The sequence below is a fragment of the Pangasianodon hypophthalmus genome, chromosome 9 (genome assembly GCF_027358585.1).
Source record: "Pangasianodon hypophthalmus isolate fPanHyp1 chromosome 9, fPanHyp1.pri, whole genome shotgun sequence".
Lineage (NCBI taxonomy): Eukaryota > Metazoa > Chordata > Actinopteri > Siluriformes > Pangasiidae > Pangasianodon > Pangasianodon hypophthalmus.
Window position 1 is genome coordinate 30,407,158 of NC_069718.1, and position 25,196 is coordinate 30,432,353.

General features: G+C 42.3%; 1 long non-coding RNA gene across 1 annotated transcript; it reads left to right on the top strand.

Annotated features, from left to right (window-relative positions):
• The first annotated feature begins 17,554 nt into the window (after positions 1–17,554).
• On the top strand, positions 17,555–21,713 carry LOC128318777 (uncharacterized). The gene is made up of 3 exons (XR_008302223.1): positions 17,555–17,877; positions 18,106–18,324; positions 21,255–21,713. It is a non-coding gene; the product is annotated as an uncharacterized LOC128318777 (long non-coding RNA).
• Positions 21,714–25,196: the final 3,483 nt, after the last annotated feature.

The following is a 25,196-nucleotide window of genomic DNA, read 5'->3' on the forward strand; positions in this document are numbered from 1 at the left end:
ATAATCCAGGTGTGAGGATACAAATGCACGTGTCACCCTTTCAAAGTCATTAAACAAAAGAAATGACTTGACTTTGGCCAGTAATCGTAGATGAAAAAAGTTTGATTTGACAACAGCATTTGTTTGTTTGTTGAATTTGAGAGAACTGTCAAATATTATCCCCAAAATTCTTCACCATCAATTTACTATAGAAAGCTAGAGGGCCTTCATTACATTTTGAAGTGCCATCAGAATCCCCAAATACAACAATCTAAGTCTTGGTTACATTAAGGTGTGAAAAAAAATTGAGCCATTCAAGATTTAAGAGTTAGAGTTATTATTACATACCATGTATGTGTATAAAGATAGACCCAATTGGGAGCATATACAATGAGAACAGGATGGGGCCAAGGACAGATCCTTGGGAAATCCCATATGTGAGGGCGCAACATTAGATGTAAACCCACTCATCTGAACTGAAAAACTTCTGTTACTCAACTATGATTTAAACCACTCCAATGCAGTTCCTCGGATACCCACAGACTGTCCAACTAGACTATAAAGGTCTCATGATTAGTATCTTCACAGGTTGAAGATATACATTTACATTTAAGGCATTTGGCAGACGCCCTTATCCAGAGCGACTTATAATTATCTCATTTATACAACTGAGCAGTTGAGGGTTAAGGGCCTTGCTCAGGGGCCCAGTATTGGCAGCTTGGCAGTACTGGGATTTGAACACTCAACCTTCCGATCAGGAGTCCAACATCTTAACCACTGAGCTACCACTCCCTGTATAGTGTATAGTGGGTCTATGACTGTATAGTGGAAAACAAAACTCTGGGTCTATGACTCTGGGTCTATTTTTTTACAATAATATCAGAAAAATATTTTGTCTTAACTGCTTTGACTGTTTTCTGATAAGTTAATAAAGAATCCTTTAGAATGTCATAAGACACCTGCAACTTATTCTTCTTCCATTTGCGCTCTGCTCTCCTACAAGCCTGTCTAAGAGCATGAGAAACATCATTTATACATGGCTCTGATTTAAGCTTAGCGTGCTTAACTTTCGTAGGAGCAATATTGTCCAAAATTGTGGAACGAGTAGAATTAAACAAAGTAAGCACAGCTTCCGAACTCAAGTGAGACAGAGGAATTCCAAGTACAGACAGATGCGGAGCATTTGTATATGCTAAAGAAAATTGGTCAATAACCGAAAAGTTAATGACGCAAGACAAGCGCGCAGGAGAGTGACGTTCGATATTTTGATGCAGGAATGCAACACCAAAAAGCACAGGCTTATGGTCAGAGAGTACAGTGTCACAAAGTTCAGTATAACTGATAGGACAACCAAAGGATAAAACAAGGTCCAGTGTGTGACTATATTTATGCATAGGACCTCTGCAGATTGTACCAAGTTAAAAGAGTCAATGAGATTTAAGGAGTCTTTAGCCAGAGAATCTACTGGGCAGCAAACGTAAATGTTGAAATTTCCCACAATTAAAACTCTATCATATGTAGGCAGGGTTTCCCCAAGAACTCAGAAAATTCAGAAATAAAATCGTTATTATATTTTGGAGGTCGATAAATCACCACACACAGCACAGGAACAGTCATGTTTAAATGAATCATTTGGAGTTCAAAACTGGAAAAAAATGTCTGTCCTTAAAATACGACACTGTAAACTGCTTTTTAAAATGGTTGCAATGCCTCCACCCCTACCAATAGTCTGAGGAGTGTTAATAAAATTACAATCTGGGAGAATAAGTTCTGCACAAGGTGTTAACTCCCCAACATTCAGCCATGTCTCAGTCACAAATAAGAAATCCAAGTCTTGTGACGTGAAAAAATCATTCAGAATAAATGTCTTATTTGACAGTGATCCCGAATTAACCAACTTGATCAAGGTCGAATTCCTTACCATCTGTGATGCACGACACAGCAGGCGAAGATTTAGGTGTTGAGAGCATTTAGTGAGAGAGACTGGATAAATGTGGAGAATATTAAACGAGAAAGACTGGAGCGATAGGTACAGTCACAGAATCAGGCAGATAAAGTGAGGGGGAAATAAAAAACAGAACCTTTACTATTTTTCTGACGTGGAGTTAGTGTGGTGATCTTAGAAAACTTAGAATGAATGCCATCTTCACCTTCATCCTCTGTTTGATGTCAGGTAAGAAAATGAAATTTATAATAATCCTTGTTATCAGCTGCAGTGTCTAATTAACTTTGTCTAAACAAAGTGTCTGCTTTGTGTTTCAGATGTATATTTGGCCTTGCTTTAGATGGTGGAGCCTCCAACAAAGAAACAGTTTATTAATCCTCATTAAGTGCAAGTATAACTCACACTATAGACCAAACACAGACTGTTGCAAACAAGTGGGTAGACAAAGAAAAGTTCTAATTTTTTGATGACACTGACTCTGGCAATGTTGTGGGTGTCACTTAGAGACCTCACTGTAAATTATTCTGAATTGTACTACTGTGGATAAGACTCTCCTGTCCATCCTCAAGCATCTTGTAATTCAGGGCACAGCATGGCAATGGTTTGCTTCTTACCTGGAGAAAAGGTCATATCAGGTAACATTGAGGGTATCCAAATCTGCTCTGTGCAGACTCTGTACTGGTGTCCTACAAGACTCAGTGCTGGGTCCTCTTCTGTTCTTCCTCTATATCTGCTCTCTCAGCAAGGTCATATTCATTTTCTAGACCCACTCTCTCTGAGGTTTTCATATTACTCCTACGCCTTCATACCACTCCTATCCTATGGCACTCAACTCATCCTTTCTCTTCCTTCCTAAGATACTCATGTTTCTCAACATGTCTGGCAGATATCTTGTCATCAGCTGAAACTAAATCCCAGCAAGACTGAGATTCAATTCAATTCAATTCAATTTTATTTGTATAGCGCTTTTAACAATGGACATTGTCACAAAGCAGCTTTACAGTTATAAATGGATCCACAAAAATATATTGTAAATATTTGAATTTATCACCATGAATTTATCCCTAATGAGCAAGCCAGTGGCGACGGTGGCAAGGAAAAACTCCCCGAGATGATATGAGGAAGAAACCTTGAGAGGAACCAGGCTCAAAAAGGGAACCCATCCTCATCTGGGTGCAACGGATAGTGCGATTATAAATAAATCCCTTCTATTGTGTACTATATGGACAAATAGTGCAATTTTGCAACCAATAAATTCATCACAGATTTTGTAAGAAGTCCGGCTGGTTGAAAATCTATCCACTGTCCACTGATGGAGTCCTGAGTATGAAGCTGCTCATGGCAACTGCAGCCCCAAAGCCACTACAGCAATCGCAGTCCCAAGCCATTACAGTACAGCTCCCCATATGTGATCCCCAAGCCATCTCCACAGCCCCCAGGTGGCACCATCCCCAGCAATCCAAACAGTTCTTCAGGCAGTCCATATGGGGCCACCCCCAGCAGCAGCGAGCGAACTCAACCGATGAGAACTCCAACCAGAAGTAGGGCATCAGGATGGGTCAGGCAGCGAGGAGGAGCAGAAGGGGTCAGGATCACTGGCATCACTGGCATCTCAGGAGTAGCGTGTGTAGCTCGACAGAGAGTGAGGGAGAGAGAGAGATGGAGAGAAAGGAAAAGATTGTTAGGTGAGCTTTTGTCCTCTAATGGTTAAGCACGATGTACTTTGCATGCAGAGTGCAAGCAGGGACTCCGGCAAGACTAGCTATGACAGCATAACTAAAAGGGAGAGCCAGAAGCTAACACAGACATGAAGGCACCCTGGGACATAAGGCAGCCAGCCACTCCACCGTCGACAAACCTGAGTGAACGTGTGAGAGTGGGGGGTGACAGCATCCAAACATCCCAGTTCACCACAACACTCTATGCCTGTGAAACCCTCCAGACCTGCCCCTGTACCTAAGAAAACTATTCACAAAAGGCTTGACTAAACAAATATGTTTTCAGCCTAGACTTAAACACTGTGACTGTGTCTGAGCCCCAAACACTAAGTGGAAGGCTGTTCCATAACTGTGGGGCTTTGTAAGAGAAAGCTCTACCCCCAGCTGTAGCCCGCATTATTCGAGGTACCAACAAATAGCCTGCACCTTTTGATCTGAGTAGGCGTGACGGATCACAAAAGACCAAAAGTTCACTCAGGTACTGTGGCGCGAGACCATTTAGTGCTTTATAGGTCAATAGTAGTATTTTATAATCAATATGAAATTTGCCAGTGCAGTGTGGATAAGATAGGGGTGATGTGGTCATATCTTCTGGTTCTAGTAAGGACTCTCGCTGCTGCATTCTGGACTAACTGGAGCTTGTTTATGCATCTACTGGAACATCCAGACAGTAAGGCATTACAATAATCCAACCTAGAGGTAACAAAAGCATGAACTAATTTTTCTGCATCGTGTAGTGACAATATATTTCTTATTTTAGCAATATTTCTGAGATGAAAGAAAGCAATCCTAGTTATATTATCTACATGAGCTTCAAAAGAAAGACTAGAGTCGATAATCACACCAAGGTCTTTTACTGCTGCACATGATGAAACAGAAAGGCCATCCAGAGTTATTATGTAATCAGAAAGCTTACTTCTAGCTGCATGTGGTCCTAGTACAAGTACTTCTGTCTTGTCAGAATTAAGTAAGAGAAAGTTAATAAGCATCCAGTTTCTAATGTCTTTTACACATTCCTCAACTTTATTAAGCTGGTGTCTGTCATCTGGCTTTGCTGAAACATACAACTGTGTGTCATCAGCATAACAGTGGAAGCTAATACCATGCTTACGGATAATTTTGCCCAGAGGTAGCATATATAGAGAAAAGAGCAGTGGGCCTAAAACAGAGCCTTGCGGGACACCAAACTTTACCTTAGCATGAGAAGAGAAGTCACCATTTACCTTTACAAACTGATAACGATCAGTCAAATAAGACCTGAGCCAGGAAAGGGCTGTTCCCTTAATGCCTACTACATTTTCTAGTCTATTGAGGAGAATAGCATGATCAATGGTATCAAAAGCTGCACTAAGGTCAAGCAGCACCAGCAAGGAGACACAACCCTGATCAGAGGCCAGTAGTAAGTCATTTACAACTTTTACCAGTGCTGTCTCTGTGCTATGATGAGGCCTAAATCCTGACTGATACATTTCATGAATGTTATTCCTATGTAAGTATGAGCATAGCTGCTGTGCTACAACCTTTTCTAGGACCTTGGAAATAAAGGGGAGGTTTGATATTGGTCTATAGTTAGACAGCTGACAGGGGTCAAGGTCAGGTTTTTTAATCAGGGGCTTGATAACTGCTAATTTAAAAGATTTAGGTACATAGCCAATGCTAAGGGAAGAATTGATTATCCTTAAAAGAGGTTTGATTGTTTCAGGAATTATCTGTTTGAGGAAACAAGTAGGTAAAGGATCTAGCATACAGGTTGATGATTTTGATGATGAAATTAGTGAAATTAGTTCAGTCTCTTCAAGGGGAGTAAAGTGTTGTAGTTGTTTATCTAATTCTAGTTGTTTTACCATTGAAAAAATTCATGAAGTCATCGCTGCTATATAATGATTGTGTGCGTGTTTCTATTGTGGTCTTATTCCTAGTTAATTTTGCTACAGTATTAAATAGGAATCTAGGATTATTTCTGTTATCTTCAATTAGGGTGGAGAGATACATTGATCTAGCAGCACTAAGAGCTTTCTTATAGCTCAAAAGGCTCTCCTTCCACGCTATTTGAAATACTACCAAGTTAGTTTGACGCCATTTACGTTCAAGTTTTCGAGTGGTCTGTTTTAAAGTTCGTGTGTGATCGCTATACCAGGGTGCTAGCTTTTTCTCCCTAATTATTTTTCTTTTTAGTGGAGCTACCTTATCTAGCGGGTTGCAGAACATTGATTCTAAACATTCAATTGCCTGGTCAAGTTCTTCGGGATCAGATGGTGATCCAATCATGGTTGATAAATCTGGAAGATTACTGATAAAACTCTGTGCAGTTGTTGACGTGAACGTACGTTTGACATGGTGACGTGGCAAGGTGCATATACTATGATTAATACACATTTTAAATGAGATGAGGTAATGATCTGAGATAGCTTCAGACTGTGGACATGAGACTATATTTTCTATATTTAATCCGAATGTTAGTATTAAATCAAGAGTGTGACCACCACTATGGGTGGGTCCTATTACATTCTGATTAACCCCTACAGAATCTAGAATGGACACAACTGCTGTTCTCAGAGGGTCATCTGGATTATCAAAATGAATATTAAAGTCTCCAACAATTAATGCCTTATCTAAAGAAACAACCAGGTTAGAGATGAAATCCGCAAATTCACACAGGAATTCAGAATATGGCCCTGGGGGTCTGTAAATAATAATTACTGGAATCACCTGGGTAGACTTATTTTTAGTGGCTACGTATGTTATGTTAGAATAAAGAACTTCAAATGCGTTGAATTTATGACTAGGTTTTTGTGTGACGGCTAGATTATCATTATAAATGACTGCGACGCCTCCTCCTCTGCCAGTTAGACGGGGCTGATGTATGTAACTGCATCTGGGAGGACTAGCTTCATTTAATGCTACAAACTCGTTTGGTTTAATCCACGTTTCTTTTAAACACAGTACATCAAACTCCTGATCAGTAATGGTTTCATTAACAATAAGCGCTTTAGACGTAAGAGATCTAATATTCAACAGTCCTAGCTTCAGATCAACGGTGCTGGCTATGCGTTCGGTTTGGTTTAATTTAATGTTAATTAGGTTACTAAAACAAACTGTCTGAGTATGTCTATAATTTTGTTTAGCTCGGGGAACAGACACAGTCTCAATACGGTGGAACCTAAGTGACGACTCAGTGCAGCTAGCAGATGGTCGGTTTAGCCTGCTTGTCTGCTCCCTGGCCTTGGCCCTGGATTGTCACCGATTAACTAGGCCTGTTCTGAGACTATGTGCTATGCTGCAAGAAATGAGAGCAGCACCTTCCCGAGTGGGATGGACACCGTCCCGCCCTAACAGGCCAGCCTTGCCCTCAAAGTTAGTCCAATTATCTATAAAGCCCACATTGTTTTCGGAGCACCACCTGGACATCCAGCAGTTCAGCGACCATAACCTGCTGTAAGCTACATCGCCACGCCGCATTGGGATGGGGCCAGAGCATACTACAGCATCGGACATCGCCTTCGCTAATTTACACACCTCTACCAAGTTACTCTTAGTAACCTCAGACTGACGAAGGCGTATATCATTAGCTCCTACATGAAAAACTATCTTTCAGAACCTGTGCTTGCCTAAGACCCTAAGATTACCTGCTATGTCTGGCGCCCTGGCTCCCGGTATACACCTAACTAAAGCTGCTGGTGCCCCTAAAGGCCTAGCTAATTTCACGTGCCTTAACATAGAGTCACCTATAACCAGAGCTCTTTCAGGTTTCTCAGCGGGTGCTTCACTGAGGAGAGCAAACCTGTTGGACACGTGAAGCGGAGAGGAGTGGTGCTCCCGTGGGCAAGCCTTAGCGTTAGCTTTGGCTTTGCGATTATGCCACCGAGTCGTCACCCATTCGCCCCGCTGTGAGGGCTCTAATGCCGGAGTTGGGGGATTACTAACTCCGCCTGAGGCATCCAGACTTTCCCCTACAGAAACTACGCTGCTCTCACTCTCACTAACCTTCTCTAGAGTCTGGATGCGCACCTCTAATGCTGCAATCTTCTCCATCAGAGAGCTAACTAACATGCATTTATCACAAATAAAGCTAATACTAACGACGGAGGAAGAGTGACTAAACATCCTGCACTCAACACACTGAACAAGCTGAATGTTAGACATGTTGTTTAACGCACCTTAGTCGAAGATTTGTTGATATTATTGCAGACGGCGTGGATCCGGTGTGAATGGCCTCCACTGGCTGTCTTGACAAAATACAAAAGCGCACTTCGAGAGAAAGAAAAATGAAAATACAGTAGAAGAGAACGTGAAAAATACAACAGAGATGCATCCCCATGTCAAAACCTTGGGGGTAACCATAGACAACTGGCTATTATTCTCATCTAATATTGCTAAATTGACTCATCCATCCAGGGTTCTCCTTTACAAAATCAGAAGGATCTGGCCATTTATATTCACAGAGGGCACTTGGGTGCTTGTTCTGTCCCTTGTCATCAAGACTGGACCGTGGCACATTTGCCTCTGCATGCCATCCAACCTTTGCAACTGGTTTGCAGTGCAGCTACACAACCTTGCCAAGTTCTCCCACACCACTCCATTGCTAAGCTCCCTCCACTGGCTTCCTGTAGCTGCTTGCATCAGATTTAAAACACTGATGCTTGTGTACAAAGCCAGAAATGGATCAGCACCTGCTTATCTTAAAGCATTTATCACACCCTGCTGTGCACCTCACGCCCTCTGAGTGTCTAGCAAAGCCTGATTGGACTCACCACATCTCAGGGTACAAGGAAGACATGCATCAAGACTCTTCTCTGTACTGGAAACTATGTGGTGGAATTGTCTCACCTTGGCTGTCTGCAAATGAAGACTAAAGATCTATGTCTTCACCAAGGACTTGAATTTATCAAGCACCAAGCACTTTGTTTATCTGTTATAAAAATGCTTATCTTGTGTATTATTTCATGCCGTACTAAAATCCCAAAAGGATTCCTAGACTGATGGTACTCTTAGTCCCTGAACTAATGAACTAGCATAAGGATGCTTTATATAAGGACATCTGCTAAATGATGTAAATTTAAATGGAGTAATGATATCTGGTCACAAGTAGACAGCTACACAAAAATGCAACTCAATGTCAAAGAATGTGAGTACCTCTGACCATTGCCATCTGTTTGGCAATGACAATTTTTCCAAACATCCAGCAGCATTAACATCAGTACAGACTCCCATAAAGAGCTAAGAAAGAAGTTAGGTGTATTTCAGCCACTGCCCTCCAGAGCTATCGGGCTTCAATTTTGTGAACCAAGACCATGGCTGAGATGAGAAGGCCGGCCAAGAGAGTGAACTGTGGGTGACCACAGTGGCTCCATTTCTGTGAAGTCTTATTCTTCATAAAAAAGTCTTTGAAATGGGGACTTTCAAGTATTTGACTTTGAAGCCTACTAGATCTGTGGCAGCAGTGCAGGCATCATTTAAAATGGGAAAGAAGTTTTATTTGGCCAAAAAGTCCTGAATAGAGTGCCTTATATCTCTGGAACTGTAGAAGCATGGGGCTGGTGTCACTGGAAAGGGTTAGGGAGGTTAGGTTTAGGATTAGTTTTAGGTATTGGTGAAAGTAAAATGATGCCTCCATTAGAATAATTAATTGTGTGGTGTAATAGGGAACCAAGCAAAGTGCATGGGCCAGCATTTGATAAGCATTGTTCAAAGTACAATGTAAAGCCAATGAAATGCAGTTAGCATCTAACCAGAAGTGCATTAGTGGCATATTTACATTTAATTACAAATAAGGATATATAGCTATGAGGGTGAAATGTACAGGGGAATGGATGACTTATGTACAAGAGGTGCAGTAGGTATTATAAATAGGGATAAATGTGATCTATATATGTATGTACAATCAATGTACAGTGGTGAAGTCAAGTTAAGAATATAACAGGAATATGAACAGGATATACAAATGAATATGTACATACATACACACACACACACACACATATATATATATATATATATATATACACATACATACACACACACACACATATGTGCATGTATGTAAGTACAGTAGTGCAAAAACTGCATTATAATTTATGTAGTGCAAAGAAGCAAGGTGAATAAACAGTGAAGTAAGTAACTGAAAACAGATATTACAGTGTACAGTGTGATCAGCTGTTCGGTGTTGAAACAGCCACAGGGAAGAAGCTATTTCTCAGTCTGTTTGTGCGGGTGCTAAGGCACCAGTAGCGCCTTCCAGATGGGAGGAGGGTAAATAGTCCGTGATTCGGGCGAGAGGCCTCTTTGATAATGATAATCCTCAGAAAATAAAGGCATTGTTGTGCCTTTTTAACCAGAAAGGAGGAGTTCAGGGACCAGGTGAGGTCCTCAGAGATGTGAACCCCAAGGAACTTAAAGCTGGGTACACGCTCAACAGTAGCTCTGTTAATAATAATACTAATAAACTTTATTTTATATAGCGCTTTTAAATTAGCATCTCAAAGCGCTTTACATAAATTAAGATACAGTGAAATACAAATTAAAACAATACAATAAAATAAAATACAAGCAGAGATAAAATACAAAGATACAAATAAGAATCATTCTTAACAGAGCCAGTATAAATAACGGTTAATGTGAATGGGAGCGTGATTCCCAGCACGTCTAGTCCACGATGACTTCCTTTGTTTTTTTGTTGTTTAGTTCCAGGTTATTGTCCCCGCACCATGCCACAAGGTGCTGGATCTCCTCCCTGTAAGCCATCTCATCATTACCTCTGATCAGGCCTATCACCATGGTGTCATCTGCAAACTTGATAATGCATTTAGAAGCATGTAAGGGTATGCAGTCATGGGTGAAAAGAGAGTATAGGAGAGGGGTGTTGGGGTTGTCCAGGTGAGTCAGAGCAGAATGGAGTGCTGTGGAGATGGCATCCTCTGTTGTCCTGTTGCGGCGATAAGCGAACTGGTATGGATCCTGAGTGGGAGGTAGACAGGCTTGGAGGTGGGACCAGCCTTTCGAAGCACTGAGTGAGTGCAACAGGCTCTAAATACCCGGCCAGGGATGCCATCGGGACCAGCTGCTTTATGTGTGTTAACCCTGTTCAGAGAAGCACACACTTCAGAGGTGGAGAGAGTGAGTGGCTGCTCACCTGGTAGTAGCTCAGCCTTGAGCATGGGCTCCATCCTCTTTTTTTTAAAACATGCATAGCAGTGGTTGAGCTCGTCTGGGAGTAAGGCAGAGCTTTTTGGAGGTGACGTGCTGAGTGGTTTGAGGTCAGTAAAGGCCTGAATCCCTTGCCACATGCGCCTGGGGTCAGCAGAGTTGAAATGCACCTCAAATCCGCTGTTTGTGTTCATGTTTGGCTTTGCAGATTCCCCTCCTCGGTTTGGTCCTGGCGATGCTGTAGGCCTCCCTGTCTCTGGACCCGAAGGCTGTGTTGCGTGCTTTGAACAGAAGGCGAACCTCACAGTTCATCCGGGGCTTCTGGTTGGGGAACATTATAATTGTTTTCTGTGTGGTCACCTGGTCCACACATCTGTTGATGTGCTCCAGAACAGAGTTGGTGTAGGTGTTAATGTTGGTGTCTGAGTCTACGGTGGCCTGGTCAGCAAATTCACTCCAGTCAGTGTGTGAGAACTGCTGCTGGAGAGTGGCGTCAGCCCCGTCCAGCCAGACTTTAACAATCCTGATTGTGGGTTACACACATTTGATGATTGGAGAGAACTTGGGCAGCAGAAACAATGAAAGAAGGTAAGATTGTCCAAGGTGGGGGAGGAGTGTGACTTTGTAAACATTAGCCACATTAGTGTATACATTGTCCAGAGTTTTGTGTCCTCTAGTGAAGCAGGCGACATTCTGTTGAAACTGTGGCAGAACAGATCTTAAGTTGCAGTGATTAAAATCCCCAGCGACGATAAGGGCTCTGTCAGGGTGCACTGTCTGCAGATTGTTAATAGCAGCACTAAGTTCTTTCATGGCTACATTAGCCTTTGCATCCAGGGGGACATACACTGCTATCACAACAACGCATGTAACTCACGTGGTAAATAAAAGGGTCTGCACTTAATAATCAGGTATTCAAGATCAGCAGAGCAACAGGAACCAACAGTGATAGAGACAGTGCACCATGTTTTGTTTACGTAGATACATAAGCCCCCACTTCTGTTTTTACCTGTGGCTGCTGCTTCTCTATCAGCCCTGAAAATAGCGGGCCCCTCCAGCTCCAGCACGCTGTTCGGGATGCCGTTGTTAAGCCAAGTTTCTGAGAAAACCATTATATTACAGTCCGTAATCTGTCCCTGTCTAAGTGTCCAAATTCTAAGCTCATCCAGTTTGTTCGTCAAGGACCGAACATTGGCGAGAAAAACACTCAGAAGCGCTGGTCAGTGTGGATTTAGCCTTAGCTTAGCTTGTAGCCCTCCACGTTTCCCCCGTCTTTGTTTACGGTCTCTGTGCCGGCGCCAGACTCTTCTGATCGGACCAAGGGGCTCGCTGTGTGGTGACTTCCTCACAAGCTCCGGTGGTAACTGGTCAAAGTCAAAAACATAGTTCAAAACAGAATTAGTGTATGCATAATTGATGTTAAGTAGCGACTGGCTGTCATATGTTAAAATCGCACGACTAAATCGAAAGAACATACAGGTGATTAGTAGGTAAATAACCACTAATACGGTAAATCTGGAGAGACGCTGAGCCTCGCGATGTGTACGCACCGCCATCTTGGTCAAATTTTTCAGGCTTGATCAGGCTTGATTTGATTAAGGCCTGGCATAAAAGTAAAGAAACAATTATGATTAGCTTTTAAAGATTATGAAAGATTATGGTTTGGTATGAAGGGAAAAAAAAAAGTTATGGTTAACCATAGAGGAACAAGAAATGTTAGAGTTAGGTATAGATGGAAAGGAAAGGTTATGGTTATTGTTAAGGGTTAGAGTTAATGGTTAAGGGTTAGGTATTGGTGAAGTTACAATGATTCCCCCATCACAATAATCCATTTTGTGGTTGAATAGAGAACCAAGGAAACTCCCTCTTGGGGTCTGCTAATTTATTTTAAAACTCCTATTCCCTTAATCCTCTGTAGTCTGTCTAATTTGAATAAACTGCATATTTCTCTCCAGTTGTATTAAAGATTATAGATTCAAAATTTTATCCCAGAATGGGTTGAGGTTTGGATTATGTTCATGATTCATGGCTAGCCTAAGGGTCAGATTAGGATTGCTATGAAGGTTAGGTTTATGAAAAGAATAAAATCCTTTATGTCTTAAGGTTAGGGTCAGGACTAAGGCTAAGATTTTAACTTTAGGGTTTAGGGTTAAGGTTAGGGTCAGGGTTTCTGAATTTACAATGTACAATTTTATTTATTTATTTTTTTGTTTATTTGTTTATTTTTTATAGCTAAATCATGGCTAAATAGGGAATGACTAATTAAGGTATTTTTTTAAGGACATGTACCTCAGAGTCATCAGGTGTTTCAGCCTTTAAACACCTTCGTCTGAGGTGGCCAGCCGTAGGTCGATCACTCCTCGGCTTGTTTCCCTTGTCCAATTGGATGGTGTTTATTTATTTATTTGTTTGTTTTAATTAATTTATTTAGTAATTAATTTTAATTTATTTAATTTGTGTCCCTAGCATTTTATTAAATTTTGGATATGCTTCCCCTAGGTTAAATTTTTATGCATTTGATCTATAATGGTGTTACCATGCCCTATATCCCATAGCCACTTTTTAATTTCATTTGTATAGTTTTTTTACCTATGATTTTTTTTAAATAAACAGCTTCGAGCTCTATCAGGTTGGTTGAACAAAATTTAATTGAATAAAACAGTGCCTCTATCTACCAAGGATTTTTCACTATGACTAGAGTAGTATGGGTAGAAGTCCACTAATTTTAACATATCCTATAATAAACTTATTAGGAACCCAAAGTAAGAGTTTGTCTAATTGTAACAAAGTGTGGTGCACAATGGACTGGTGTGTGAGTGGTGCTAGTCACCAGGTAGAAGGCTTGGCCCCATTTAAGTGTTGTTGGCCTCAGACGACTGCCCTGCGTGCTTTCCTTATAGACCCAGGGAGGCTGGCTACTTACCTTGCCCTGCCCAGAATGACTCTTGTCAACACTGCAAGGATTCCTGGGCCACCCAAGTAGAGCCTGCGACTAGGTCTATCCAGCCAAAATTTGTCTATCTATTCTGCCATGCCTCTATTCATTAACACTGCAAGGTATCCGAGTTGCTTGGTTAGGCCCTGTCTTACTAAACCAGGGGTCCAGGAGGTAGGTCCCATGCAATATGTCACCTCCAGATGACCCTGGTTGACTTCCCTACCTGCTCCACCTCACAAAGTGTTGGAACCCTTCGGGAAGTCATCAAGCTTCTACTGGGTTGGGTCCCCAGGGGTTAAGCAAATGACAGCAGATTCTTTCCTTACCTTACTCCAAAAGCTACCTCTTATGGAATAGTCTCGGGAAAGAGATCAGGCTTCTACTGGCGTAGCTGCCCCCTGAATTGGAGTGCAAGAAGCCAAGCTGAACCAAGTCATTGATAGGGAATAGTGTAAAAAGAAAAAAATGTGCATGAATAGCTCAAATCACTGCAGATATTCACAAAGTTGTCACGTGAAAAAGGATCAAGATCTTCTTTTCCGAATATTGAAAAGGTGCTGCGAATAATAATGAAGGGTGGGAATAATAATTAATTTTGTACTTGCTCTCAGTGGAAGCTGCATTGAACAGGAAGGGGTCCATCATGGAAATTTGCTGATTTTAATGGGTGTCCCTCATCTGTTTTTTACCTGTGTCCTCAAACAGGCCTAAATCTAAGACTAGACAACATGTCTCATGCTGAAGGCCTGGATTAGTTAGGCACATAGTTAGTTGTTGACTTTTTTTTTTTTTTAGAATTAAGTGTAGGGTTGGTTTTAGGACTGAGGTAAAGTATAAGGTAGGGTTAAGACTGGGTTTAGGGTGAAGTTTAAGGTGTTTAAGTTGTTAGGGTTAGGGGTTCGGGTCACCACTGCGTGGTGGAAGTACAATGATCCCCCCATTGCAAGATTATTGCGTGGTTGAATAGGGAACCAAGGAAAGTGCACGGGGCGGTGCTTGTTAAGCATTGCCATTGTTCCTGTAGCAAACCCCTGCTTGCCGTCTGCTAATTAAACAAATCCAATCGAGCATAACTCAATCAGGCTTTAAGCTGGTAGATTTGGAGCTGATGTAAATGTTTTAGCCTTTTAAACCTCCTCCTATTTTACTTTAATTAGTCTCAGTGTTAAGATATGAAGCCTTATTTAATGAATTTCAGGACACATCATCAGCAGTGTACCTCAGAGTCGTCAGGTGTTTCGGCCTTTCAAACACTGTACGCCAGTGAGGCTCAGTGAGCTGAGGCGGCCAGCTGCAGGTGGATCAGTCCTCGGCTTGTGTCCCATATCCAATTAATAAGTTATTTAATAATTTATTTAAATATTCATTTAAATAATTATTTGTGTACCTAGCATATTTGTTTGGTCCCAGATCAACTTTCCTGCATAAACTCCCACAAGGTTATATTTTACTGCACTTGCCTTCCAATGGCACACCAATGCTTTGAACACGTCAACATTTAAATATCAAACATTAGCTGTTAATATTAACTATTAAAGTTAAAAATTCATATATATTTTTCATTTTATTGTTTTACTTATTTATTTGTTTATTTATTTATCACCTGTTGTGTTTCATGATTTCTAAGCGTAGGTGAACGTGAAAAACTCACCTCACCGCCAGTTGCTCTTTGTTAGCACCCCAAGGTTTCCCAAAGCCACACTAGCAGAGTTTGCTGCCACACGAGGAAGCACTGCTATAGCTCTGGTAACTACTGGGCTTTTCAATTGTCACTGTTGACTTTCAGTTGGATTTTGATTAGTTTAAGGTGTTATGGGAGGGAGAGCAGAGTGAGGGCGAGCCACTAGACTGAGCAGGTCAACCCCCTATGTCTGTATGGACATATTTCTGCTCACCTACCCATCGTTTTTACCATCATTTGACAAATCTAAGGCTGGGCAGGTGTGAGAAAAAGGATTGTAAGTGGTAAGTGTTAGGGTGAGGTGTTAGGTTTAGGGCTGAGATTCAAGGTTTAGGGTCAGGTGGCTTAAGGTGGGGGTTAGGGTCAGGTGTTAGGATTAGGGCCAAGGTTCCAGGGTTAGGGTAAGGTTAGGGTTAGGTAACAGGAATAGGGCCAAGACTTCAGGGCTAGGGTAAGGATTAGGGTCAGGGTCAATGTCAGGATTGGGGACCCGCTTGGGGCCTGCTAATTTAACAAATCCAATCGAGTAAAACTCGATCGGGCTTCGGGCTGGAAGGTTTGTAGCTGATATATATGTTTTAGTGTTTTAAGTTTGATCTTATCCTGCTTTAATTACTTTAGTTAATTTAATTTAACTTATTAATTAATTCAATTTAATAAAGACAAATTACTTAATTTCAGTGTTAGAATATTAAGCCTTATCTAATGAATTTCAGGACACATCATCAGCAGTGTACATCAGAGTCGTCAGGTGTTTCGGCCTTTTAAACACTGTACACCCTCGTCTGAGGCGGCCAGCCGCAGGTGGATCAGTCCTCGGCTTGTGTCCCATAACCAATTGGACAGTGTTTCCATATTCATTCTTAGTTTAACTAATTAATTTAATTAAGTATTTATATATATTTATTTATTTGTTAAATTTTTTTGTTTGTTTGTTTTTTGTTAATTATTTGTGTCCCTAGCATGCTTGTTTGGAGATGATTTTTCTAATAAAATGTTACTTATAATAAAGTTACCATGCCTTAAATATGACAAATATTAAACATTACTTGTTAATATTAAAATAGGTTTACTTATTTATTTATTATTTTTATTTGTTTGCTTGATTAATTAATTAATTTTATTTTACTTTATTTTTTTATTATTTCCTACATGTAGGTGCAGTTGAGAATCTTACCTCTCTGCGAGTGGCTCTTTGTTAACACCGCAAGGTTTCCCAAGCCACTCTAGCAGAGTTCTCTGCCCCGCGAGGTGGGTGGGGGCCGTTAGTCCCAGCGGATGACCCCGATGCAGACCAACAAGCTTCTACTGGGTTAGGGTTAGGGTTAGGGGTTAGGGGTTAGGGTTAGGGTCAGGGTCAGGGTCAGGGTTAGGGGTTAGGGGTTAGGGGTTAGGGTTAGGGTTAGGGTTTAGGGTTAGGGTTTAGGGTTAGGGGTTAGGGTTAGGGTTAGGGGTTAGGGTTAGGGGGTTAGGGTTAGGGGGTTAGGGTTAGGGTTAGGGTTAGGGTTAGGGTTAGGGTTAGGATTAGGGTTAGGGTTGGGTTAGGGTTAGGGTTAGGGTTAGGGTTAGGGGTTAGGGTTAGGGTTAGGGTTAGGGTTAGGGGTTAGGGTTAGCGGTTGGGGTTAAGGGTTAGGATTAGGGTTGGGGTTAGGGTTAGGGTTAGGGTTAGGATTAGGGTTGGGGTTGGGGTTAGGGTTAGGGTTGGGGTTGGGGTTAGGGTTAGGGTTGGGGTTGGGGTTGGGGTTAGGATTAGGTTTAGGATTAGGGTTGGGGTTAGGGTTGGGGTTAGGATTAGGGCTGGGGTTAGGATCAGGGTTGGGGTTAGGATCAGGGTTAGGGTTGGGGTTAGGATCAGGGTTGGGATTAGGGTTGGGGATGGGATTAGGGTTAGGATCAGGGTTGGGGTTTTGTTTAGGGTTGGGATTAGGTTTGGGGTTGGGGTTAGGGTTAGGATTAGGGTTGGGGTTAGGGTTAGGATTAGGGTTAGGATCAGGGTTGGGGTTAGGGTTATGATTAGGGTTGGGGTTAGGGTTAGGGTTAGGATTAGGGTTTGGGTTAGGGTTAGGATTAGGGTTAGGATTGGGGTTAGGGTTAGGGTTAGGGCTTAGGAGGGTAGGTGCTAACCTATGTGCACAGGCCATCAGTGTTGCTCACTCAACTGGATTCACTTCTCATTCAGGCCTTGGGGATATGTAGTGCCTAATTTATTAATCCAAATTCTCTCTGCCCTTTTTCTCTGAAGCACGGACCACTGCAGGTTGGCCTCCAGGACCGTGACCCGGAAGGACCCCCATCCGTGGCTCAGGAAGTGCTGTACCAGATAAGTGTTCTTTTCTCTTTCTCTTAGGATATTGTATTTATGTTGTGTCATTCTAACCAGAATGGTGTTGCCCGTCTCTCCCACATATTGGGCTCCACATTGTTTACAGGTGACCAGATAAATGCAGTTTTTACTGTGTACCGTGCCTAATCGGTGAGTATAGAAAACGTCTTTTGTGAATTTGTTTTGTACGAATTCCTTTTGTTCCCAATATTGTCCCTGATGTTTGGGTTTCGTGTTATGGAGAGGATGAAGTTTAGCTCTGATTAGATGGTCCTGTAAACTTTTGTTTTTTCTGAATGCTGCAATGACTTTGTGGTCCTTAAATATTTGTGTTTGTCCCAATATGCTCTGGAAATTAGACTTTACCTCTCTGGTCAGTTTCAGAGCGGCCGAGGAGAATGTCAGGACGAGGGGCACGCTGGTGCCCTCTGCCGGGGTCCCTCTTGTCCGGTAGGATTTAAAAACCTTCCTCAAGAAGGACCTATTATATCCTCTGGGCCTGAGTGCTTTAAAGAGGGTTTGCGTCGCTTCTGTGAAGTCCTGTTCCCGGGTGCATATGCGATGGAACCTCAGGAGTTGCGACTTAATAAGGCCGGAGTAAGTGTGTTTGGGGTGGAAACTCCTTTTATGCAGTAGGGCATGCGTGTCAGTTTCTTTGAAGAAGACTTTTATGTCCAATTTTTGTGTCGAATTGAAATCTGGACCTTTGTAAGTCGTGGTGTCTAAAAAGTCTATCGATAGCTGACTGGTGGTGGATTTTAATTTTATAGATGGGTTATGGTTATTTAGTGTGGTCACAAATTCCTTGAATTCATCCTCAGAGTGAGTCCATACTCCCCAGATATCGTCCAGATACCTGAAATAGTGGAGGGGCTGTTTGTGGCATCGGGATAAGGCCGAAGCCTCCCACTCTGCCATAAATATGTTGGCATAGGCTGGGGCAAACTTCTTGCCCATCGCCGTGCCTTTGATTTGCAGGAAAAATTCCCCGTTAAACTCGAAATCATTTCGGTTTAGATTTATGTCTAATAATCGGATAATTTCTTTGTCAGGTCTGGAGGTGTCCGGATTTTTTTGGAAAATATTTTTAATGGCCTGTATTCCTTCTTGGATGTCAATGTTTGTGTAAAGGCTATCTATGTCCATAGTGAACAAGATAGCCTTTTGGGGAATTTTAAGTCCTTTGACTTTCTGGACAAAATCATACGTGTCTTTTATATAGCTGGGGTGGCCAATCGAGAGGGGATTTAAGTAAAAATCTAAGAATTCGGCCGTGTAGTACGTTTCACTGCCGCAATCGGATACAATAGGCCTACCTGGGGGAATTTCGTAGGGTTTGCTCCATTTAGCTGGGTCTTTGTGTATTTTGGGGAGCATGTAAAACCTCCTATTTCTAGGTTCCCCGTTCCCCATCAGGTAGGACTTTTGTTTTGCGTTGATATATTTTTTTGAATATAGAGATTGGACTATATCTTTAACCATGGGTATTGTATCCAAATAAATGGGTCTATCCAATTTCTTGTAATATTTGGGGTCGTTCAATTGTCTGTATCCCTCCCATAAATATTGTTCCCGGTCCCATATTACTATTGCACTGCCCTTGTCTGCAGGTTTAATGACCATCTGCTTATTGTCCTTTAGTTGTTTTAGAGCATTAATTTCCGCCGGGGTGAGGTTAGGCTCTTCCCGGGACGGTCTGAAATATTTCTTAAAATATTCCAGATCCCTTTCAAATAACGTGCCAAGTTCTGCGGGTAATTTGTCTGCAGGTGGGACCCAGTTCGATTTGGGTGTAAACGGAGGGGGATTTGAATCGTCGTCGTTTTGAAAGTAAGATGCCAATTTAAGTCTCCTATGATATTGTTGTAGGTCGAATCGTGTTTGCATTACATGGTGTTTTCTGCTCATTTTGCCAGATGGAATGAAGGTCAAACCCCTGTTGAGCAGGCTAAGTTGTGGGGGAGTAATATGGAATTTTTTGGATAAGATGACAACATTTCGATTCCCCTCCTGTGCATGCAGGCTTATGGGGAGATTTATTTTAAATATTCGAGCCAGTGCTGGAGCATGTTTCTGGCAGTGTCCACTGTCCAGTGTATATTGTCACTTTCCGTGTGGAACTCAGTTCTGGACAGGGCTGGGATATGTTTTAGGTTGGCACAGATATAGGCGTTCAGGACGGTCAATTGTGTCTGCTCCCTTGTTGGGAGCATTCCTGAAAAGTTCACCTCTGGAACCCAAATTTGTGCCAGAGGGAACTTTTCTTTTGCCGCTCTCAAAGCCGCCTGCATCTGTTTGATGGCAGTGTCTTTGGCATTCTGCGTCCGGCTGTTGATCCCTAACGCCAAAATAACGTGTTCCACGTCAGCGGAAGCAGTATTTTTATTGATCACAGCCTCGATGTGTCTGAACGTAGCCCCCGGGTAACTTTCTATTTGGAGGTCAGGATTCTTAAACGGTGGGATTTTAGACAGATTGGAGTCTCCGATAATGAGCCATTTTTTTCGGACAGTCAGCTTCCATTCAACCATTTTTCTGATCGTGTTTATGTGTCTGTTAGGCCCGTCCTCCTGGGAGTCACATTGTACTCCAGAAGGTGTGTTGAGTTCAACACTTAAACGGGCCTGTGTGGCTGTCCTGAGGCTAGTGACTTTGTCGGGGCTCAGGGTAACTCTTTGTGAGCTGAAATTGCCCTGTTCGCCTTCCCCTTGGTCCTCAACAAGGATAAGGTCTGGTTCCTGTCTGACGCAGGGGTTGAGACGCACGCGAGGAGTCCGTTGTTCTTTTGGGGAGGCCGGGAAATTAAACATAATGTCTGAACGGCTGTCTGAGTCCTCCTCCCTAACAGGGGACCAGTCGTTCAGCGGGTCTGTCATGGTGGACGCTGTTTTAGTCGGTTTTATTACTAATGGGGTGGATATTCCCGAAAGAGAATGTACATCCTCCCCAGTGTGCACCGAAGCCTGTACCGTAACGGTTTTAGCCGTTGTGTTTTCTAGGAGAGGAGGAGCAAGAGGGACACTTTGGGTCTCCGCTTCCTCCCTCCTCTCCCCAGAATCGGTAGCAGGAACAGGAACAGGGGTCTGCCATTTCTCCCCTACCAACATATGAGCCTCATGTATTGTTTTGTCCCTCAGTCTTCTACCAATACCCCGTTTAGCCCACAGAATGGCCGTATCAAAGCATTCCTCCCAGCCCTGGGAAGGAACGTGCTGGAGCTTAGCCATTTCCTCCACCAATGCATCTTCATAATGGCTCTTAAGAATCAGCATGGTGGTGTAGGCCCAGTTTTTAGCATTGCCTTCAATAAAGGCTTGCGTTGTGGGGTTTGGCAAAGCTGGTTTGATGACCTCCGACAGGTGTTTTTCAATTTTATTAATTGCAGGAGGCTGTTCCTGGCTGATGTTGTTTTTGTGATGCACCAATTTAATTATTTTAAATAAGGCGCGAGTTTTTACTACAAAATTAGGGTCATCTGAATGCTTGGGCTTTATGTTTTGTTTCTGATTTGTGTTTTTATTTTGCAGGTGTGAACGAACTGCCCGTGTTCTGTCCTGCACCCTCTCCCTTGGTTCCTTCGAAAAGGATTTTTGCCAGAACATCAAAGTACCGGGTCCTGAACGGGCCCGAGGTTCAAAAAATTGTGGTCTGTAAGACCGCTGATAAGGCTCACTATGGTGAGTTATGGTCTTTGCTGCCCTCATGTGGCCACCATATTTAACTGCTTCTGCATAGGAGAGCATTCTCTCTCCCTGTGCATGATGTTGAGTATTGTGGTACGGACGGGGCAGAGGCCAGACTGTGCCCTGAATGGCATGCCTGCGTTTATGTGTGACCACCGTCCAACCATCTCTCTGTGGCAAAGCCATGATTTAGGAAATTTTTTGTGAAAAAACAAAAGCAAGGACTTGTTAAATAAATTGAAGTCAGGAAAGTATAACTCAAAATCTGTCTTGTATGTTTTTTTGTGTAATTTTTATCTATAAAATGAATGTAAATATAATGAAATAAAAAAAAAAAAAAAAAAAAAAAAAAAAAAATTTTTTTAGAAAATGAAAATAAAAAATGTTTTTTATATATATTTCAAACCAGTTATAGAGGTGAGAATGATCTAAAACTTTACACAAGTGTTCTCCAACCCTGTGATCAGTAATTCTTTATCTATAAAATGAATGTAAATATAAACCAATCAAATAAAAAAAGTTTTTTAGAAAATGAAAATTTAAACAAATCAAAATAACAAACTTTTTTTTCCAAAATTGAAAATAGAGATATTTTTTTGTACATATGTGTGTGAAAAATTCAAAAATGAACAAGCCGTTGCAACGTTTCGGTTCTCTTGGAACCTTCTTCAGGCAGGCTTGTTCTAATCTTGAAACCAATGAGCTCCAAAAATGAATCAATATTGAAAAATAAAACAATGAAAAGAAACCAATGTGTATTTAGGATCAGAATATAAGGTTTTGGAATGCAAAAAGTGTTAGAGGCTTTCTCTCTAAAGAGCTGGAAGCAATGAATAAAATTCTGCATCCTCAGTTGTTCCTTTTTATAATGTGGGGGGCGGGACTCAATTTGAATGAGCCAATAGAAGCCTTTTCCATGCTCCAGTTTAAAAAGAAACAGCTCCAAACCAATCAGAAAAAAGCTGTCTTTTCCAAAAAATGACAAAATGTTTTTTATTAATATCTGGATATAAATAAGTGATGTTGATGTTAATAAATGAAAAAATAAAATAAATAAAATAATAAACCCATCTTTCCATGTTCCCCACAGTTTGTGTTTATTAAAATTATTATACCGATTCTAAAAAGGAAGTTGTGGACAGTTGAGTTTACTGCAAACATGAGGCACGGGCCGATTAGGGTTAGGGTTGGGGTTAGCGGTTGGGGTTAAGGGTTAGGATTAGGGTTGGGGTTAGGGTTAGGGTTGGGATTAGGGTTGGGGATGGGATTAGGGTTAGGATCAGGGTTGGGGTTAGGTTTAGGGTTGGGATTAGGGTTGGGGTTGGAGTTAGGGTTAGGATTAGGGTTGGGGTTAGGGTTAGGATTAGGGTTAGGATCAGGGTTGGGGTTATGATTAGGATTAGGGTTGGGGTTGGGGTTAGAGTTAGGATTAGGTTTAGGATTAGGGTTGGGGTTAGGGTTGGGGTTAGGATTAGGGCTGGGGTTGGGATTAGGGTTGGGGTTGGGATTAGGGTTAGGATCAGGGTTGGGGTTAGGTTTAGGGTTGGGATTAGGGTTGTGGTTGGGATTAGGGTTAGGGTTAGGATTAGGGTTGGGGTTAGGGTTAGGGTTAGGATTAGGATTGGGGTTAGGGTTGGGGTTAGGATTAGGGTTAGGATTAGGGTTGGGGTTGGGTTTAGGGTTAGGATTAGGGTTGGGGGATAGGGTTGGGGTTAGGGTTAGGATTAGGGTTGGGGTTAGGGTTAGGATTAGGATCAGGGTTGGGATTAGGGTTTTGGTTAGGGTTAGGATTAGGGTTGGGGTTAGGTTTAGGGTTGGGATTAGGGTTGGGGTTAGGGTTAGGGTTAGGGTTGGGGTTAGGGTTAGGATCAGGGTTAGGTTAGGGGTTAGGTTTAGGGTTGGGGTTAGGTTTAGGGTTGGGGTTGGGGTTAGGGTTGGGGTTGGGGTTAGGGTTGGGATTAGGGTTTGGGTTGAGGTTAGGTTTAGGGCTGGGATTAGGATTGGGGTTAGGTTTAAGTTTAGATTAGGATTAGGGTTAGGATTAGGGTCCCCAAACCGTGGTCCCAGTAGGGACTGAGACCAACGTTTGGCACGGGCCTGCCTAGTGTCAGATCACTGGTCATCCTCATTGTCCCTTTTCATTCAGTCCCCACGGATGTTTTGAGCCCAACTTTTGGATCCAGTCCCCTTCTGCCCGTCTTCGGGCATTACAGGACCAGTTCCTGTTGTGTTGGAGTCCCATAAACCTCAGTTCTCCCAGGCCATGGTGCAGAAAATGCCGCACGATCCATGTGTGTGTCTCCTTCCCCTTCCTGATATTATAGAGGTGTTGGGTCATTCTCACTGACAGGGCATTCCCCGTTTCCCCCACATATTGCATATTGCATTTATTGCAATAAATTAAATAAACACAATTGGAGACCCGTAGATTTAAAATTGGCCGAATTGTAAAAATTTCTTTTGTGTTGGGATTAGTAATGTAGCGTTTGGGTCGAAATCTGGTCCTCGTAATGTCCCTCGTTCTGTTCTTCTGTAGCGGTCTTAATTTGCTTTTAACCAACAGATCTTTCAGATTGTTGTTTTTCCTATAGGCTGAAATGACTCTGTATTTATGTAAGATTTCCCCCTCTGTCATGAATTTGTCGAAATTTTCTTTAATTTTTCTATTTAAGGCTGTACTGCCGTCAGAGAACGTGGACACAAAGGGGATGATTTCAGTGCCCTCTCGTGGGGTCTGCTCATTCCGTCTTATGCAGGTCAGGAATCTCCTCAGGCACCCTCTCAGGAATGAGCGGGAATATCCCCGTTTCCTGAGTGCCCCAAATAGTGTTTTGGTTGCCCTCCAAAATTCCTCGGTCCTGGAGCATATTCTGTGGAATCTCAGGAGCTGAGACTTTATCACCCCTTTAAAGGTATGCTTCGGGTGAAAGCTCTCCTTATGTAGGAGTGCGTGGGTGTCTGTGTCCTTAAAGTAGACTCTGACCTGCAATTGTTGAGTTTCTATGAAATCTTCCCCTTTGTATGTAACTGTGTCCAAGAAATTAACTTCGGATGAGTGTAGTGTGTATTTGACTCGTATAGATTTGCTGAAGTGATTAAGATGATTGACAAATTTTTCAAATTCTTGTTCTGACCCCTGCCAGACCCCCCAGATGTCGTCCAGGAACCTGTAATAGTGAAGTGGTTTAACAGGCCAGGCTGCCAGGGCTTCCTCCTCCCATTTAGCCATAAAAATATTGGCATAGGAGGGGGCAAATCGCTTTCCCATAGCCGTTCCCTTAATTTGCAGAAAGAGTTCCGAATTGAATTCAAAATCATTTTTTGTCAAATTAATTTCTAACAAATCTAATAAATGTTTGTCTGGTCTGCTTTTATCCGGGTACCTGGTAAACCACTCCTGGACTGCTTCCAGCCCTGCCGACGTGTCTATGTTTGTGTACAGACTGTCTATGTCTATCGTGAACAATAGACATTCTACAGGTAAGCGCAGTGTTCGGATTTTATCAATGAAATCGTAGGTGTCCTTAATATAGCTGGGGTGTCGGGTGCTGAGGGGGTTCAGAAAATGTTCAATGTACTCCGCTGTCGCATAGGTGTCACTACCACAGTCGGAGACAATGGGGCGGCCCGGAGGCATCTCAAATGGGACGCTCCATGATTCGGGATCCTTGTGGATCTTGGGAAGGAGGTAAAAAAGTCTTGGGCGTGGATTGTCTGATCCCATCAGGTAAGTTAACTGTTTTTTGTTTATAAAACCCTCTTCTTTCAAATTTTCCAGGATTCTCC